This window comes from Phoxinus phoxinus, assembly GCF_949152265.1.
Source record: "Phoxinus phoxinus genome assembly, chromosome: 2".
Taxonomy (NCBI): Eukaryota; Metazoa; Chordata; class Actinopteri; order Cypriniformes; family Leuciscidae; genus Phoxinus; species Phoxinus phoxinus.
This window is the reverse complement of record NC_136877.1, coordinates 13521968-13540398: the sequence shown is the minus strand read 5'-3', so window position 1 is coordinate 13540398 and position 18431 is coordinate 13521968. Positions and strand designations below refer to the sequence as shown.

The window sequence follows — 18431 nt, the reverse complement described above, 5'->3', positions numbered from 1 at the left end:
GCAAATCAGAATCCCAAAAATAGTCACATACTGTGATGTCGGCTGCCTAAAACTCAGTTTTTCTCAGTTTACATGCAAACGTGCAAACAAAATTTTCCAAAATCTCCAGTCTGGCCGGAGTTTTTAGAAATAATCGTTTTTAGAGGAGAATTCTCCATTTGCGTGTAAACGAAGGGCACAAACGAAGGGAAATGTCTCCGTTTTTGCCTTGTTGGCAAAAGCTATTTACATGAACTCCACCCAATGATGTTTGGCCAGACAAAATCCCGGAAGACACATATAGCCTAATCAGTTACAGCTGCAATAGATTAGGGGTAAGTGGCAGGAAGCTTTGACGTAAATCGACATAAGGTTCGAAACTGCCTTCTGCTGAGTTCGCTCTACTCCCTTTTTCCATCATATATCAGATCGGAAAGGCATTTATTTTCAATAAAAATAAAGATTGGAAATAAAACTGGAAAATAAAGTGTCTAACGTGTGTTTATCGGTTAGGGGTAGGTTTAGGGAGGGCTTTATTGTCCCAATAAGGCGGAATCCATTTAATATTTTTAATAAATATAATCAATAGCAGATTGTTAAGAAATGCTGCTATTTTCCCTTAGTGTAAATATAATATATTGCTATTCAAACTTAGTGAAATACAGTAGCAGCGATTGCTATTTGTACTTATGTAAATAGCATCGCTAAGAAAATGTGACCGATCACAAAAAGTAGGGACACAAGTCAGTTCTGGGGCATTTTGAGTTATTCACATATTCTGAAAGTGTAGTCTCCAAGCTTTCCAACGATGTGTAACACATGGAAATCTGATAATATTTGGAGAAGTTGTGGCCAATTGAAGGTGGGCACTCAAAAAAGCTCAAAGTGGAGAAAACGGCCTCTAAAGATTGTGCAGTTCTCACCTCTCTCTGCTGCTGGAAGTGACAATAGGGCTCATTTACATCTCATTTAGATAAGCCATACCCCCTGTAAAGGGGAGCAAAAAAGGGAGCAAAAAGGTCAGGAAAATGTGCCATCAAAGAAAAAAAAGAAGTTTGCAAACAGGTAATATATAAATAAATGTATCTTAGCATCTACCAATAAAACTGTATAGGCAACTCTTTTGATATCAGATAGAGCCGGCTAGAGCGCTGCATAATAAGTAGTCACGCTGTAGGGCTGGGCGATATGGACCAAAAGTCATATCCCGATATATTTAGGCTGAATATCGATATACAATATATATCCCAATATTTTTCCTGCAAAGTGAGAGCAAATGTTCAGTCAAAGTCAAAGCCAAATATGGACTTCACTGTATAAATTATACATTGATTCTTATTAAAGTTACTATTAAAGTTCTCAGTCAAGAGCAGTGTGTGATTTCCTCTGTGATTTGTTGTTTTATTAACATTAAATGGATAGTTCTCCCCAAATTTTTAATTGTCATCATTTACTCTCTCAAGTTGTTTTAAACCTGAATAAGTTTCTTTCTTCTGTTTAAGTTATTTGGAAGAATGTGGGTAACCAAACAGTTTATGTACCCCAGTGACTTCTATATTTATTTCCTATGGAAGTCAATGGGGACCAGCAACTGTCTGGTTACCCACATTCTTCAAAATATCTTATTTTGTGTTCAGCACAAGAAATAAATAATTACAGGTTTGGAACAACATTCGAGTGAGTAAAGAATGACAAAATGTTTCTTTTTGGGTGAACTATCCCTTTAAGTACAAGCGGCTGCATGTTACTATTAGGGCTACTGTCTCTTTAAGACCTGTGCGCTACGCGTTTATTATGTACGCATATGACAAGCAGATTTCTCTTAATTTTCTCGGTTTGCTTTCAGTTTAGACATAACCAACTTTCTTTATGTAAACATTGAGTGTATTTGACAAAAAGACTCGAAAGATAACTTAGTCCAGTATCCAGGCACTGTTAGACAGTCTTTTAGTGCATGTGCGCGTCTGGTGTTTGCACTCAGGCCCCGTTTACACGATGGGAAAACGCAGATATTTCTCTGCGTTTTGGCCTATCATTTACACGAAAACGCCGTTTTTATCCCAGAAAACGATCATTTCTAAAAACTCCGGCCAAAGTGGAGATTTCTGAAAACGCCGGTTATATGTTGTCGTGTCAACTGGGAGAAACGGGGTTTTAGGTTCTCTGCTTCTCTCTTGTCGATTCTGATTGGCTTGCATGGCTTTATCCTTCTCCCTACACTGCCGCCCATAGGTTTAGCATAGTTATAAAGGCGCTCGACGGCGTATTTATGCGGGTTGTGTGCACGATGTTATTATTGAAAACGGAGGGGGAGAAATATTCGTTTCTCTAAATACCCGGCTATGTGTAAATGTGGCCTCAGATAAGCGCTTGTTAGAACAGCGCATCAGCAGCAAATGACATGTTTAATCGGCAAGGCTTTAAAGGGCACCTATTATGGAATTTAGAAATTTACCTTTTATGTAGTGTGTAACATAGATCTAAGTGAACAAAAACATCCTGCAAAGTTTGAAATATGAAAGTGCACCGTATATAAAGTTATTGTCTTTCAAAAGTAAGAGTCGACTCGGAGTCATTTTTATGAATCGTTAGAAGACCGAAGCTTTTTCTCTGACTAGATGACGTCAACTTGTCAAGTTATTTGAATACGATACGCCCACTTATTGCGCTCCAAGGCCAGCAGGGAAAACATCATGGTGATAAGACGCTGTGTTCTGAAGTGCGGCTCAAAAGACAACTTTTTTCATCTGCCCAAGGAGGATTTGAAGACTAAGTGGCTACAATTCATATAACTATACCACATAAGTATAGTCCGAGCCTTGTGCTTTGTTCGCGCCATTTTGAAGACGATTGCTTTTTAAATGCAATCAAACTGGGATTCGCGAGCCGGCTGATATTGAAGGAAGGTTCAGTTCCAAGTGTATTTGCATCAGCTTCCTCCTCCGTATCACAACCTGTAAGTGTTATTAATAATTGTTGCTTTTATATTTTATGTAGCATGCTTAATAATTATTTTGTTTGTTGTGTAAGCACCGTTTAGCTTCTAGGTCTTCAATGGCAATTGTATTGAGATATGTGAAGTGTTTGTCGTTGTTTTCGGAGTTGTCTAAAGAATAGAATAATACCTCGAAGTAACGTAACTGCATTTTTTTGTGTGTAAAAACGTTATGTTTATGCATCGGGCTAACGCAAACAAAGACTGATTGTGCTTTTACAATATGAACTCTGGGCTATGCTCGCTAACATAACATTAAATTATTTATCTTCTTTTTCGTTTTTTACTACAAACTATAAAGCAGTGGACTATAATCATTATTATAACACAATTTAATTGATAAAAGCATCATTGTACTCCGTGTTAAAAATAAGTATTTTCTCTGTAAACACTGCTGGGTCATCTGACCAATCAACGCAGATTAGCGTCGCGCAAAGGAGGGGTTTGGAAAAACGAGTCGTTGAACGATTCATTTGGGAGTCGGTGAGCAAATCAGGTAAAAATAAATGCATATTATACGACAACAAAAGTGTTTTTTGTCATTGCATGCATGTAAAACTGTTGTTGGGGACTCCCTAAACAACATTAGGAACATTTTAAATGTCATAATAGGTGCCCTTTAAAGCACATGCAAATAATTAACTTTTGAGAACTGCAGTGTCCTGTTCCTCTGCGTAAACATTTAATGTGAGTATTTGTCACGTTGTACACTGGGCTGTTGAGACGCAGACTGCTTCAAAAGCACTCAGCAGCTTGCTTGTAGCAAGGATCACAGCACAAATTTGAACTATATTGATATGCGATATGGTCTAATTCCATTTCCCATTTAAAAATATATCAATATATTTTTTTATATCGATATATCGCCCAGCCCTACCACGCTGTTCCCTTGGAGGGCGGGGGCAATAACAAAAGAAACAAAAGCCGGCTTATCCAGTATGGAAATACACACAGACAATGACACGCCCCTACTGCAACCTAGAATCTTCTAAAAACAAGCCGATTTCAAACTCAAAATGTACGCTTTTAAATATACCAATACTGCTATCTCAAACATGGAGAGGCTTCTTCATGATCTCAACTAACAGATTCTGCAAAAAAGCGAAAATCACCAATTAAAAAACTCCCGCTACTTTCTCATTTTGCTCGAAAGTTGTGCTGCCGACTTGTGTCCCTACTTTCCGTGATCGGTCACATATTCTATTTTCACTTAGTGTAGATGTAATTATATTCTGTTTAGTTGTTTTCTGTCATATCTGTATTCTTTTTCATTAGTTATCATTGTGTCTGATTATAATCTCTGTCCAGCTGTTCCTGTTTAGTGTCCTCATTTGCTATAAGTATTTATACTCCCTGTTCTGTTCAGTCCTGGTAGGTTATTGTTGGTGTTAACAGTGTCGTACTCTTCTGTGTTTGATGTTGGATTAAAGAATTTTGTATTTCTTCACCATCATCTTCATTGTGCGGTTTCTAAGCCACCAACCCGTGACAGAATAACCGAGTAATACAAAGAGAAACCATGGACTCACCAGCTTTGCATCTCCTCCTCCTCCCCGAGAACCTAAGGTGGCTGGGGTATTTGGGCTGGATACTCCGGGATGGCGGCCTCTCCCTCAAAGCCAGCGAGCCCGAGGCAACCACTAAGCTTGTCCAAAAACCAAAGCCAGATGAAATCAAAGCCCTGGAGTCTACGCATGTGGATTAGTCCATCTCAGAGCCAGGAGCGGACCTAGACCTGATAGATCTGTGGTCTGCGGATCCAGTTTCCACCAAAGTCCCCACCCACGAGTATTTGTCTTCCTCGCCAGTCCCGTCCAGAGATGATTTTAAACCAGCCCGACTGCACCTGTCTCCACCTCGGCCTGTCACCCTGCACTATGGTGTCATCGGGCTCCTCCCTTCCTCCGACTTCCCCATCATCCTTTTAGCTCCATCGTTGCCCCGGTCAGCCAAGTCACCGTCACTACCTAAGTCCGGCGAGCCAGCATGTCAGACTTCTAGGCCATTGATGTCAACCCCAGTCCATCAACCTCTCTGCTTCGCCGATCCATCCACTCACCCTGGTTCCTCCTCTCAGGGTCTTGCCCAGCCCTTCAGCCAAGGCTCCACTCTGGCTCCTCCCACCGTCGGCACCACAATGGTGTTTATTGCCAACTCCTATATCATGGTCATCCCTGCCCATCACCAGCTCCACGCACTCCTCCAAAGCTCCCTCACCCCTCAGTTGGACATTATTTGGCGCGATGATGTGCCTTTACAAGGGGGCGCAATTTCGCGATTGTATTCTACACTGAACAAAATTATAAACGCAACACTTTTGTTTTTGCCTCCATTTTTCATGAGCTGAACTCATTTCTATGTACAGAAAATGCCTATTTCTCTCAAATATTGTACACAAATCTGTCTTAATCTGTTTTAGTGAGCACTTCTCCTTTGCCGAGATAATCCATCCACCTCACAGGTGTGTCATATCAAGATGCTGATTAGAAAGCATGATTATTGCACAGGTGTGCCTTAGGCTGGCCACAATAAAAAGCCACTCTAAAATGTCCAGTTTTACTGTATTGGGGGGTCCAAAAACCAGTCAGTATCTGGTGTGACCACCATTTGCCTCACGCAGTGCAACACATCTCCTTCGCATAGAGTTGATCAGGTTGTTGATTGTGGCCTGTGGAATGTTGGTCCACTCCTCTTCAATGGCTGTGCGAAGTTGCTGGATATTGGATATATTACGACCTGGGACATGCTGTCGTATACGCCGATACAGAGCATCCCAAACATGCTCAATGAGTGACATGTCCGGTGAGTATGCTGGCCATGCAAGATGTTTTCAGCTTCCAGGAATTGTGTACTCCTTGCAACATGGGACCGTGCATTATCATGCTGCAACATGAGGTGATGATTGTGGATGAATGGGACAACAATGGGCCTCAGGATCTGGCCACTCGATCCACAATTTTGACATCAGCAAACTGCTCTCCCACCTGACGCCTTACATGCTGTCTGCCATCTGCCCTGTACAGTGAAAACTGGGATTCATCCGTGAAGAGAACACCTCTTCAAAGTGCCAGATGCCATCGAATGTCAGCATTTGCCCACTCAAGTCAGTTACGACCCCGATGAGCATGATGAGCATGCAGATGAGCTTCCCTGAGACGGTTTCTGACAGTTTGTGCAGAAATTCTTTGGTTATGCAAACCGATTGTTGCAGCAGCTGTCCAGGTCGCTGGTCTCAGACGATCTTGGAAGTGAAGATGCTGGATGTGGAGGTCCTGGGCTGTGGTGAGCAGGACGAGACGAGGTCGAGAGACGTGAGAGAACGGTGCGAGACCGGTGACGAGATTACTGATGAGTGATACCTGCGCGCGCGCTCCCTACACACAGAACACATTGGGTCTCATTCATGAAACATTCGTTAATATACAAGTAAATATGTGAGTGATTTGCACGTAAAGAGACCTTCCCGAAAACTCTTCTCCTGATTCACAAATATTTTGTAAACGTCAGATGTAATAGTGAAATGTGTGTGTGTGTGTGTGTTAATGAATTCCAATCAGTCGTAAATGGGACGCGCGTGCACGCTCATTTTTAATTAACATAAATCCCGCCCATTAAATCCGACTGACAACTATATATGGGCATCATATTATGACACCAAACGAAGGATTTCAACATGTCTTCTCAAAAGCGAATGAAAAAGAAAAATGTATCATTATCAGATAATATTTTATTATCAGAAGTTCATTCAAAACGCCACATTTTATTTTCAAGCGTACATAGTGGCGTATCAGGTCCTAAAAAAAAGGAACCTTGGCAGCATATTACAGATGCAGTTAATGGAGTTTCATCTGTTCATCGAACAGTCCCAGTAGTGAAAAGAAAATGGTTCGACATGAAGCTAAAAAAGGAATTAGTTCACTTCGAAAAAATATAGCCCAGCCCTATTGAAAGCAATTAATTATTTGATTAAAGTGTTCCGTTTGCAGATGCTATTACTGGCTCTCATAATAAAAGTAAAAAGAAAGACCGTATGTAATTATAATATTTTTTCAAAATGCTGTGTAAATATGTACCCGATTAACAAAGTGTTAGGAATATCTGGTCCGTCTATCTATGTAATGTTTATAGATGTTTAAAAAAATGGTTCCTTAAAGGTTTACAAACATTTTTTAATCATTACCCAATACCCAATATATTATATGATATACATAATGTGTGTTACAATAAACTGTTAATTTACAGCACTATTAATAATTATTAAACATTATATAATAATGGGATGGGGGGGGGGTCCTCCATGTCCATTTTGCTTGGGGCCCCCAAATTCCTTCAAACGGCCCTGGATATCAGTCCCGTTTCTTTCTCTATGTATTTTTGGTCTCAGGGCAGGTCTAGTTGATATGATCAGACAGGTTATTCCAATGCCCACGCCGTTAAAGTTCCACAAAGTCCTCGATACAGTTCTGAAAATTTCTAAAAATTGCAGGATCGTCTCTTACTATTGATTCGTCTGCTCTCCAGTGATGGTGGTTTTCAAATTGGTAACCTACAGGATGACACATCTCTGGTTAGTCTAATCTCTGTTTGGCACTCATTAGCTTTGAGTGGGATTCTTCTTCCGTTGCAGCTACCGCAGGAGCTGGCACTTTTCGACAGTGCGTCCCATGGCATCCACGGAGCCCTCTCCTCGACTTTCACCGCAGTGTGAGTTGTCAGCAAAACCTGGAATCGCCCCTGCCACCTTTTCGCCTTCCAATGCTTTCGTCTCAGATCCTTTATCAACACGAAATCTCCTGGCCGGATGCTGTGCAGGGCCGTCTCAGCTGGCTCTGGAACTGCTGCCTGGACCTGTTTTTGAGATATCACAGAACACCTTATCCAGCTCAACACAATATTGCAACATGTCATGTTCACACCGACTTGTGTCAGGCAATGTTCGAGGATTTTGTGCCTCCCAGTCCATCTTTCTCACTCTCATGTTAGCTCCTCCCGATTCCGGATGTACCCAGGAATGCTTCAACTGCTGAAATTGCACTGTTTACAAAATGTGAGCTATTGTCACTTAATAATTTTTCAGGATTTCCCCATGGTGGGACAATTTCTTGTAGGAGCAGTTTTGCCACTCCTTTTGAATCTGCCTTTGTTGTTGGCATGGCTTCTACCCATTCTGAAAACATGTCGACTGCCACTACGCAGTATTTCTTTTTGTCCGATTTTGATAATTCAATATAATCGAGCATTACATGTGAGAATGGTCTCTGCGGCCTGGGATGCCCCGCCTGTATCATTGCCTGACCCCTCCCCACATTGTTAGTCCCACAAATCAAACATCTGCTGCAAAAATCTGCTGCCCCTGTGGATAAAAAAACTTTGGTAAATCAGTTATTTTGCATAATTACAAGCATCCTCCCTTTTGAGACATGGTCTAATCTAGTGTTGTCAAAAATATCGATATTTCGATAAATATCGATACTGAAATATCTGAACGGTACCAATACTAATTTCCCGAAGTATCGATACTAGCCGAGCGGTCACTTTCACTTCTCCCCAAAGGCGCGTTGACAAACACCACACGTGACGCACTCGTCTCATTCGCTCTGGTTAAATAGCAAAAGTGAAGTGAATGGAAAGATGGCGAGGGCGGCGCCCCCGCGACCGGCTTTGGTTGATTGATAAAGAACACCGCGAGCGGGCATGTCGGAGAATAGCGCGGACACGCGTAAAAACACACCGCGAGCGGGCATGTCGGAGAATAGCGCGGACACGCGCTTCACACTGCGAGCGGGTATGTCAGAGAATAGCGCAGACACGCGCTTCACACCGCGAGCGGGCTGCGGGCACCCAAAAGATTGTTTGACAATCAATAATCCCTCACATCACTCATTTTTTAAAATTATTTTATAGGTGAAAACAGACTTAAGGAACAGGCTCCAGGGGTACCATTTAGCAAGCGCTACGCTCAGCATCAGGGGTGTTTGTTGTTTGGACAGATCTTTCCCCACTGCTAAAAACAATCCTAAAGGAAACACTGTAACTCTTCTCATTTTAACTTTTCTGAAACATTAACCAAGATGGCCTAGTATTGTTGTTGATATGAGTCTGTGTTGTCTCGTTTTTTCACCGTAATCCTTAAAGTTAACATAATCTGACTGAGGAATCCGACAAGTAAATATTCTAACTGTGGTCAAATGTAAATTAACTTGTGCCTATTTAACTTTATTCAGAAAATTATTATTTAATTCTGCAATTTGCCTTCATTAGCGATTATCATCAATTTGATTACACAGATATGAATTAAACTAGACAGCTAGACAATGGCATCTCTGAATTCAATAATGAAATGCCTTTAACTGAAAATTGAATGTTTAATCTTATTATTATACATTACTGACACTCTATCCTCCAATTTGATACTGTTGAGTGCTTTTTTACAGTAAAAAGCAAAAAAACAGTTTTGGCCTACTACAGTAGGCTATATTTTAATCTTTGATTACAGTAGGTTATACAAATACAACGGGTCATGTTAGCCCTGGTCCAATTAAAAAATATTAACAGATAGAACTCAGGACATTTTTGTTCATGTAAAATATATCTCATTGTCATCTTCTAGACTTGTTATATTTAGCTTTAAATAAAAAAAAATACCCCCTTAATATTGTGGCAGTTTTTTTCTCTGTGGTATCGAAAATGGTATCGAATATCGATATTTTTCAAGGTATCGTATCGAAGTTAGAAATTCTAGTATCGTGACAACACTAGTCTAATCCATGTGTCAAACTTGCATAAGCCTGAAAGAAATGAGAAGGTAAACATGGTTTATTATTGGGGCCCCAATAAAGCGTGTTGTTGCATCGCTTCTATGTCACCTAGTTCCTCATTCAGCCGTATTGCTGTAGTTATCTGAACAGGAAGTTGAGCTGCAGCCTTCGCCGCTAAATCTGCTGATTTGTTTTCTTTTTCAATGGATACTGCATTTTATTTTGCCTATAGTCAGATTTAGGCTTTATTTGAATCGGCTCACAATCTGCAATCAGACCTACATCATATTTATCTTTAGCCCATAGACATTTTGGAACTCTCTCCAACCCGTGTGGTATGACAGGGAATTGTGTTAAACTCAGTCTGTTTAGTTTCACTTCCTCATCCAACACTGTGACTGCTCTCAAACTTCTGTGTTTCATGACATGGCTGTTTGGTACCTTCATTTTGGCAGATCATTCTTTTTTGATCTATTATGACCCAGTCGGTCAGTTCATGGCACCTGGCCATGAAGGGACTCGAGTCACGCCATTCAGCCTTCACTGGTTTGGCCAGCGATATATGAGGCTGTGCATTTTCCATGTCACAAAACACTGTCTGTTTGTCAGTCAATTTCACATTCAAAACACACCATTGGTCAGTCCAATACACATAGTCAGTCGTCACATTTTCTATGTCAACATTAAATCATCGCTGCGCATATTCATCATCATGATTAGTGCGCATATTCATCATCAGGATCAGTGCTTACATGAGAAGTGCAATATAAATCTGAGTCTCTCATAGATTCAGAAGATGGCAACACTCTGTCATGAGCCTTTGTGGTCAGACATGTGTCAGAAATTTGCCATTCATATACAAACAGAGGAGTTTTCCTCTGTGCCTTCAGTTTCATACAGCACTCTCATGTCAGCTGATAAGCCCTGATCACTACAATGAACAGAAACCCAAATTACAAAGTAAATCCCTTCACATTAAATTCACTGGACATAACTTAGTAATTAAAAAACAATGCTTAATTTTTTATTTTATTCTTCCCCTTCAATTGAACACTCAAGTGTTTTCGAATATGGTTCTATGGCCACATGACCAGTTGCACCTCTGGAAGAAGTCGTCTTCCCAGATAGTGGAACTGGTTTTTCAAAACCTGTGGCTTTAATTACAAAATTTGAAGCTCCCGTGTCAAGCAGAAATAGTAAAGATACGTCATTAACAGTCATTTCTATCAAGGGTAAAGAAATATGAGCCTTATAGAAAACCCTAGCAAGCAAGTCTTCATTGCATAGAGCAGAATCAGAAAATAAAGGTAAATTATACTCATCTGTTGGAGAGACAGGAACACCCCCCCCCCCCTCTCCTCCTCCCCCCCCCCCTCTCCTCCTCCTTTCCATCCGCCTGATTCCTGCCTTCGCCGTGTGGGCATTCACCACGCCAATGTCTTTTTCATCCACAATTAAAACATTTGTCTGGATCATAGGGCTCTTGGCGTTGTTGTTGAAATGGTTGACAGTTTCGTCCTTTTCCACGACCACGTCCACGTCCTCTGCCTCTCTGGTTCTGTTGGTGATGGTTGGAGTTGTTGTTGCCCATATACACACCTTGCATTGTCACCAGGGCCAACATGAGGTCTTTGTCTTGCTTGGCTGCTTTGGTTTTTCGCTACGCTTTCATGATGTTTTGCATGCCGTCGAATTTCTGCTGTGGAGGCCAGTTGCCATCCAACACAGCTCTTTTGAATTGCTTTTGAAATGTCACTGTCCAATCCATCCAAGAACAAAGTCTTTACTTTCATTTTCTGGAGGGCTGCAGAGCGGTGGTGGTTGTTCGTGTGGTGCGTTAGGAACTGCGTGACCCCGTCCTTCTGCGGCGGCTGGAATCTGGTTAGGATTGCGAGGAGGTGGAAGATGAGCCGGATGAGTCCTTTCCTCCTCTCTTATTCTCACAAAACAAACAAAAAACAAAAAACAATGCCATAATAGGGAGAAGAAGAAACAATGTCAGAGCAGTCATTTTTAAGATTGCATAATGCTTTTCTCTATGCGTCTTGTCTTTCTTCTTGACAACGTGAGTCGACCAATTTTGCTTTAGTCAAATGTGACACACTTAAACCCCATTAACCCATATTGCACTTTGTATGAACCTTTCGAGAAATCAACATGCTCTTCATCTTTCCTTTTTGAATTTTCATTACCCATTTTTACTAAACAATTTTGTTTGTTCAATTTCCCTATATTAATTAATTTTGTTAATTTATATTTGCGTATTTTTATTTATTATTTTATTACTTTATATTTACCTATCAATTTTCCTCGCGCAGTCACCCACGGTCTCCTCTACGTATTAAATTTCCCTGGCGCAGCCACCCCACGCCCTGCCTTCATCCGTCGATTCAGGTCTTTCAAAATTGCCTATATTCGTCAATATAGGTCTTTCCCAGACGAGTGTGTAGCTGTGTCCCAATGTGAAGGCTGCATCAATCGAAGGCCGCGGACTTCAAATTATGCAGCCTATGCGTCCTTTGAGTAGCCTTCGTGGAATTTCCTAATTGCGCAACCAGGTGTTCCCGATCACCGCTCCAGGCGCCAAGCAACGGTGCGAGAGTACAGCCATCCTGATAATTCATTTGATATAATTGAGTACACAGCTATGGACCCAGAATTGGCTATTGCCATTTTTATGTTTTAGATTTCACTGGAGAACATGGTTAGGATGTTTCAGGTCTTGTACTTTCGGCTTAGACGAAGGTTCAAAAGTTCATTTATATCTTACTTTGATGCGATTTTATAGGCTACTGTATTATTTTTATTATCCACATAAATGGACCATGGTACATACTAAATTTACACAGGTTTTCAACGCTATTTGAATATAAAACCCAGTTGAATATAAAAAAAGTCCAGTGCGAATGTTACTCCCGCTCGTCATCGGCAGCTGTCACTGTTCCTAGACGACACAAACAATTGTCCGTAAGCTACACCGGTCCGAGCGCTTCAGATGCGCCCTTTGAAATGTGACGGAGCTGTAGTTAGCAACAATTTGTTAATATTGTGACAATAGGCCTACATGTTGTTACTTTCATTTTCAAAATAACCAGTGCTGGTATGTAAGGAACTACAAACTTCGTTAATGACAAGGAGGTTTTTTCCCTGCAGAATACATACTTTTACTTTTGAGACCTTAAGTAGGCCTACATTAGAGTAACGTTATGCAAGATCATTTTGCTTTACTAAGGTTTGAAATATATGACTAGTAGTTTTTCCCCAATGCGGTATTAGTGGTTATTAATAAAGCATCTCAATATTTATTTCATGAGTCAGCCCTGCAAACCGGTTGGTAGACAACTTAGTGTATAGTGTAAATATCCACTCAAACACTCTGGAGACCACCAGCAGGAGGCCTAACCAGGGGCTCTATTGTAAAGCCCATCCCGGTCCAGCAGCACACCAGGGTCTCCCACTCAGCTCAATACAAGTCTACATCATTCTTTCTTATTCTATGTAAATGTGTATATTGATTTTGAGATTTTTAACGTATGTTGTAAATAGTTGGGGGGAAAAAAAGGTATAGAATAATTTTTTTTATGTAAAAATTATGACTGTCATTACAAAAATAAACAATGTCCAGAGCAATTAATTTTCTTTTATTTACACATTTAAAGTTGCATAAAAATAAATAAATAAATAAATAAATGTACAGATTTTTTTTTTCCTTTTAACAAATATATATATATATATATATATATATATATATATAAAATATTCTCAATCATTCTTTCAAGAAGAGAAAACTCTCTCTTTCTCTTGCCTGTCCATCCTCTCCCTACTCTCCTGTGCTCTCCTCGCCTCTGCAGTCCCATGTGTTCTCTAATCAAGTCCAAAAACTCGTCCTCTCTGTCTCTTCTTCGTGGTGCTGCTGGTGCTGGTGCCCCTGGCTCCTCCTCACCGTGGGCACCCACTGCTGAACTTGACCCTGGTTTGTCCTCAGGGATTGAGGCAATGAGGACAGGGAGTGCCTCTGTCCCAACACCTCATCCATGAGGACAAACCAGGGCCAAGATTCAGCAGTGGGTTTCCCACTCACACCCTCACCTGTCCCAGGACACTTGCAATCCTAAGGCAGAGCAAATTAACCATGGGTTGTTAACAACAACAGCACAATAAATTTCAGCTAAGATGTGTGTATTAACTTTCTTACTTGGTAATTTTTTTTCTTTTTTTTTTTTTGCCTGTATGGGAGTTACCTTCCCCAGCAGACCCATTTTCTCCAGAATTGCTATAAAAAAAGCAGAAAAGGGTACATGACAAATATTAACACAGGGGTGCAATCTTAACATTAGTGCATTGTTAACACTGCAAAATATGACACATCACATTCACATGCATACAAAATACTTCAGAAATTATATTTCTGGATACTCAAATTTAGTTAAAACCTTTGCACATTAAACCTTATGTGTTAAAACACATAAAAGTAAAACTCCATTGCCTTATCTACTGCTTTTCTTATTGTTGTGGGCTTTATAGGGTGAGTAATATTTCTTATAATACACAAGTGAGACAGACTAGTGCAAATATTACAACAAAAATGTATTTAATTTATTTATTTATTTAATTTAATAAATTTAGCTGTCTGCTCCTTGCTCCCTGAAACAATTATTAAACTAAATATTAGGACAAGTTGTATACCACCTTACAAATGAAGCCACGCAATGGTGATGAATGAGTTAAGATGAAGTTTATAAGAAAGAAAAACTTGTGGCTTTTAACTCACTAGCTATTTGAGTAAATGAAAACATAATACTTACATTTAAATGTGAATTTGCCGTCCACCACCGAACTCTCGGCCGTCATTTTTTATAATAATAATGCTGTCGTCACCGGCGCGCGATGGCTTATGGGATAGAATCAGGCCGCAAGGATCCGTTTATGCATCCTTTCTTTCACGGGGAAACGAAGGGTGCATTTGGCGTCGCTTTTGAATCAGGGTAGCCTTCGTCGCGCCGCGATGACTCAACCGGCCTTCGAATACGGCCTTTGGATGATGCCGAATTGAATTGGGACATCCTTCATCGCGCCATGGTGACGCAATCGGCCTTAAAATGCGACCTCCAGGTGTGCAGCCTTTGAATTGGGACATCCTTCGTCGCGCCACTGTGACGCAATCGGCCTTCAAATACGGCCAATCGGCCTTCAAATACGGACTTCGGAGGCTGTAGCCTTCACATTGGGACACAGCTTGTATGTCTGGTGTTTGAGAAATTTCTTTCAGGCTTATTCTCAAAACCCTGGCTCTTTAGGGAAATTTTAATACGTTTTGTGGTCTTATCCTGGACCTGTTTGGGAACTTACTATCAGGCTTATCCCAAACGTGACTCTTTAGGAAAAAAAATTAAATACGCAAATATCAATCAACAAAACTTGTCTTATTTGCTACATAAGAAATTTTCTCTCACCGTCTTGTGAGTCTCACTGTCTGTGAGTTCTTTAATCTTGGGACTGCGTCCACCTAGGTCGTCGTGAGGAGTTGAACAATTCTCTTTCCTTAAACTTGAGGATTTTGAGCCGTAGGGATGATCAGTCAACTGTTCCCCTCACGACGATCATCGGTGTTGCAATCGCATCCTCGTCGCCATTTGTTGTGGAAATTATAGATATTAAAACCTGGATGAAGGAGGCAAAGTCGATTCTCAAAAGATTAAACAAAGTATTTTATCCTGGTAAGACTCAACCTGTTCACCTTGAAAGTTCAAGTCAGGCAACTCAAAGCCTTTCTTTCGCCAACTGTACGTTTTTGCGGCACGATTTGGCTCCATCTGTGGGCTAGCAGTCTCGGCAGACGGCACATCTTCATCATTGGACGAGTCATTGTCTTGGGCAGAAGTTTCACCTCCATCACTTTCATGCGGTTGAAACAATTCATCAGAATCGCTATCGCTGTCCAATTCAGGGCCAAAGTCACTATCATCAGCTTTAAGTTGCTCCAATACTTGTCTTACAGTGATCTTTCTCTGTTACTTTCCCTGTCCTGAAAAGGGAGCGGCCATACTCCCTGAAAAGATATACTACTTTATTAGTCTCTGGCCCTGTACTACTGAGGTAACTTAGTAAAATATATTATACAAATTAATTTATTTCAAGGCTTTAGCCAAGTACAGGACTGTCACCATTCTCCATCAAAATCACTCAAAGAACCAGAGCGTCATTTTTGACCCGACATTTTTTTAACCCATACACCCAGAGGGTCATTTTTGACCCATCGTTTTTTTAACTAGCTCAGAGGTTATCCAAAAATAATATAAAACATACTTCTAGGCATTCTGCAAGCTAATACTAAATAGATTAACCAAAAATACACAATTTTACCAACCGCTGGTTTGCTGAGAAGACGATTTTGTTTGGGTAGGTTTCCAGCTCAACAAAACAGCATGTGGTCAGCCATCTTCTTACTACCACTCTGGCACTTGTGAGTTCAATATTCATCCACTAGGTGTCTCTATGCAGGGGTCAGAAGTGGCACTCTGGGCTTTTGAAGTTAAATTTGACAATTTTTTTAATTTATTTTTATTTTGGGTAGCAGCAATTAACAGCGGCCAAATTTGACCCCGTGGGTTCTCCAGTTAATTTAACTGACTGAATTAGAGTGTTGTATTCTTTTTTCTCCGTGTTGACGTTCCTCTGGGTTCCCCATAGGCCAAGAAGCGGTCTGCCCTCGAGAGGCGCTCCCCATCCTGCGTTGGATGTGTCCGTAGACACCACCCTCAGTCTCGAAAAAGTCCCCAGGCTTACTCCTGAACCCAAGGGTTCAAAGCTGTGACGCACGCTTGATCGACCTTGAGGCGAAGATGACCGGTTGCCCACGCACTGTGAGGCACTCTCTTTTTGAGCCAGAACTGCAGTGGGCGCATGTGCAGCAGGCCCACCTGGAGGACTGAAGATGCTGAGGCCATGAGACCCAGCATCTTTTGAAATCTCTTGAGAGGGACTACAGCGCCGCAGCGGAAAGAGCTGACCGTGCGCTGAATATCCAGTGTACGCTGGGGTGACAGCCGTGCTGTCATCGACAGCGAGTTCAGTTCTATCCCCAGAAACAAAATAGTCTGACTGGGAAATAGCGAACTCTTTTCCCAGTTCACTGTTAAACCGAGATTGTCGAGGTGGTTCAGTAACATGGCTCTGTGCTCCACGATCTCTGTGTGAGATTGGGCTAGAATGAGCCAGTCGTCCAAATAATTCAACACTTGAACGCCCCTGAGTGTGAGCGCTGCGTCCATGCACTTCGTAAATGTATGGGGTGCCAGGGACAAGCCGAACGGCAGGACTGTGTACTGATAAGCCTGACCCTCGAAGGCGAATCTCAAAAATGGCCTGTGACGTGACGTGATCTGTATTTGAAAATACGCATCCTTTAGATCTATTGACACAAACCAGTCCCCTTGGCGAACATGCGCGAGGATTTGTCTGGTTGTGAGCATCCTGAATTGGCGCTTCATAAGCGCTTTGTTCAGTTGCCGCAGATCTAGTATGGGTCTGAGACCCCCATCTTGTTTAGGTACTAGGAAGTATCTGCTGTAAAGACCCCCTTCACTTTGAACTTGAGATAAGGGTTCTATCGCTCCCTTGCTCAACAGTTTCTGAATTTCGGCTCGAAGTAGATGTGCTACATTCGAATCTACCATGGTCTCGACGCGCGCCGCATAGCGGCAAGGGCGTCGGCGAAACTGCAGCGAATAGCCTTCTTTTATGATGTTTAGCACCCATTCCGAAACTCCGGGGAGCTTCGCCAACGCAACTGCACGGGTTGATAGGGGCTGAAGCGCGCTCTGATCGGCTTGCGATACAGCGGCTTCGGTGAGCTGTGACGTAAGCGCCATGCTCGTAACATCTGAGGCGGGGGCCGCGCTGATGACAGCGGGCAGAATGTCCGCGCTCGACCCCTCTACAGTGTTTAACCTGGAGGGGGAGGGCTGGGTGAGTTCCACTGGAACTGTGATGCTTGTGTGTGGGTGTGGGCGCAGGGGAGCGGGCACATTTACCACCTTTATAGAATCGCTCGCCTGGGCAAAGCGCCTGCACGCCAGTTTCATTTTTACAGAAACCGTGAAACGTGCAGGAGGTAGCATAAGTGGGCACTGGGTAGTGGGCACGTTTGCTACATTTAGTGCGCAATCGACCTGAGTCGATTTTATGTGCGCGAGCCCTGTGTGTGGGGCTGTGCTTGTGTGTAGGGATGGGCACATTACAGTGGGCAGTCTTACTACACATGAAACACCATCGGCCGTGGCCGGGACACCAGAAAATACGCTCTTTAAAGGATTTATCTGGGTAGCCGTGAAAACGGCTGTTGTGTGCAGGCAAACGGGCAATGAAACAGGCTTGTTGGCTGCTATATACACTGGACCAGTCACTTCTCTTGGGACTGGACGAGCGGCAAACTTCGGTGAAGGTCCGGCCGCAGCGGGACTTGAACACTGTCGTTTTCCTAGGAGTGCTAGGATGATTTCTGTACCTCTTGTTTCAACGCGATCTTCGGTCGCTAGCCACGCGTCGCGGGGCGTCGGCTGGAAGATCGAGAGCGCCGTCTCGAGCTCTGAGTCTGGCGGCGTTGAAAAGAGGCGTTGGGCGGAGGCTTAGGCTGTGAGCTCTGAGCAGACGGTTTCGCATGGCCTGCTGCAGAGTTGGAGCGCTTCGGAAGGAAGTGC

The 18431-nt window shown here is 42.2% G+C and overlaps 1 long non-coding RNA gene across 1 annotated transcript; it reads right to left on the bottom strand.

Annotated features, from left to right (window-relative positions):
- Positions 1–13745: 13745 nt before the first annotated feature.
- Positions 13746–14786, bottom strand: LOC306989752. Its single transcript, XR_013795720.1, has 3 exons — positions 14538–14786; positions 13974–14005; positions 13746–13843 (listed from the first exon to the last, which is right to left on the bottom strand). It is a non-coding gene; the product is annotated as an uncharacterized lncRNA (long non-coding RNA).
- Positions 14787–18431: the final 3645 nt, after the last annotated feature.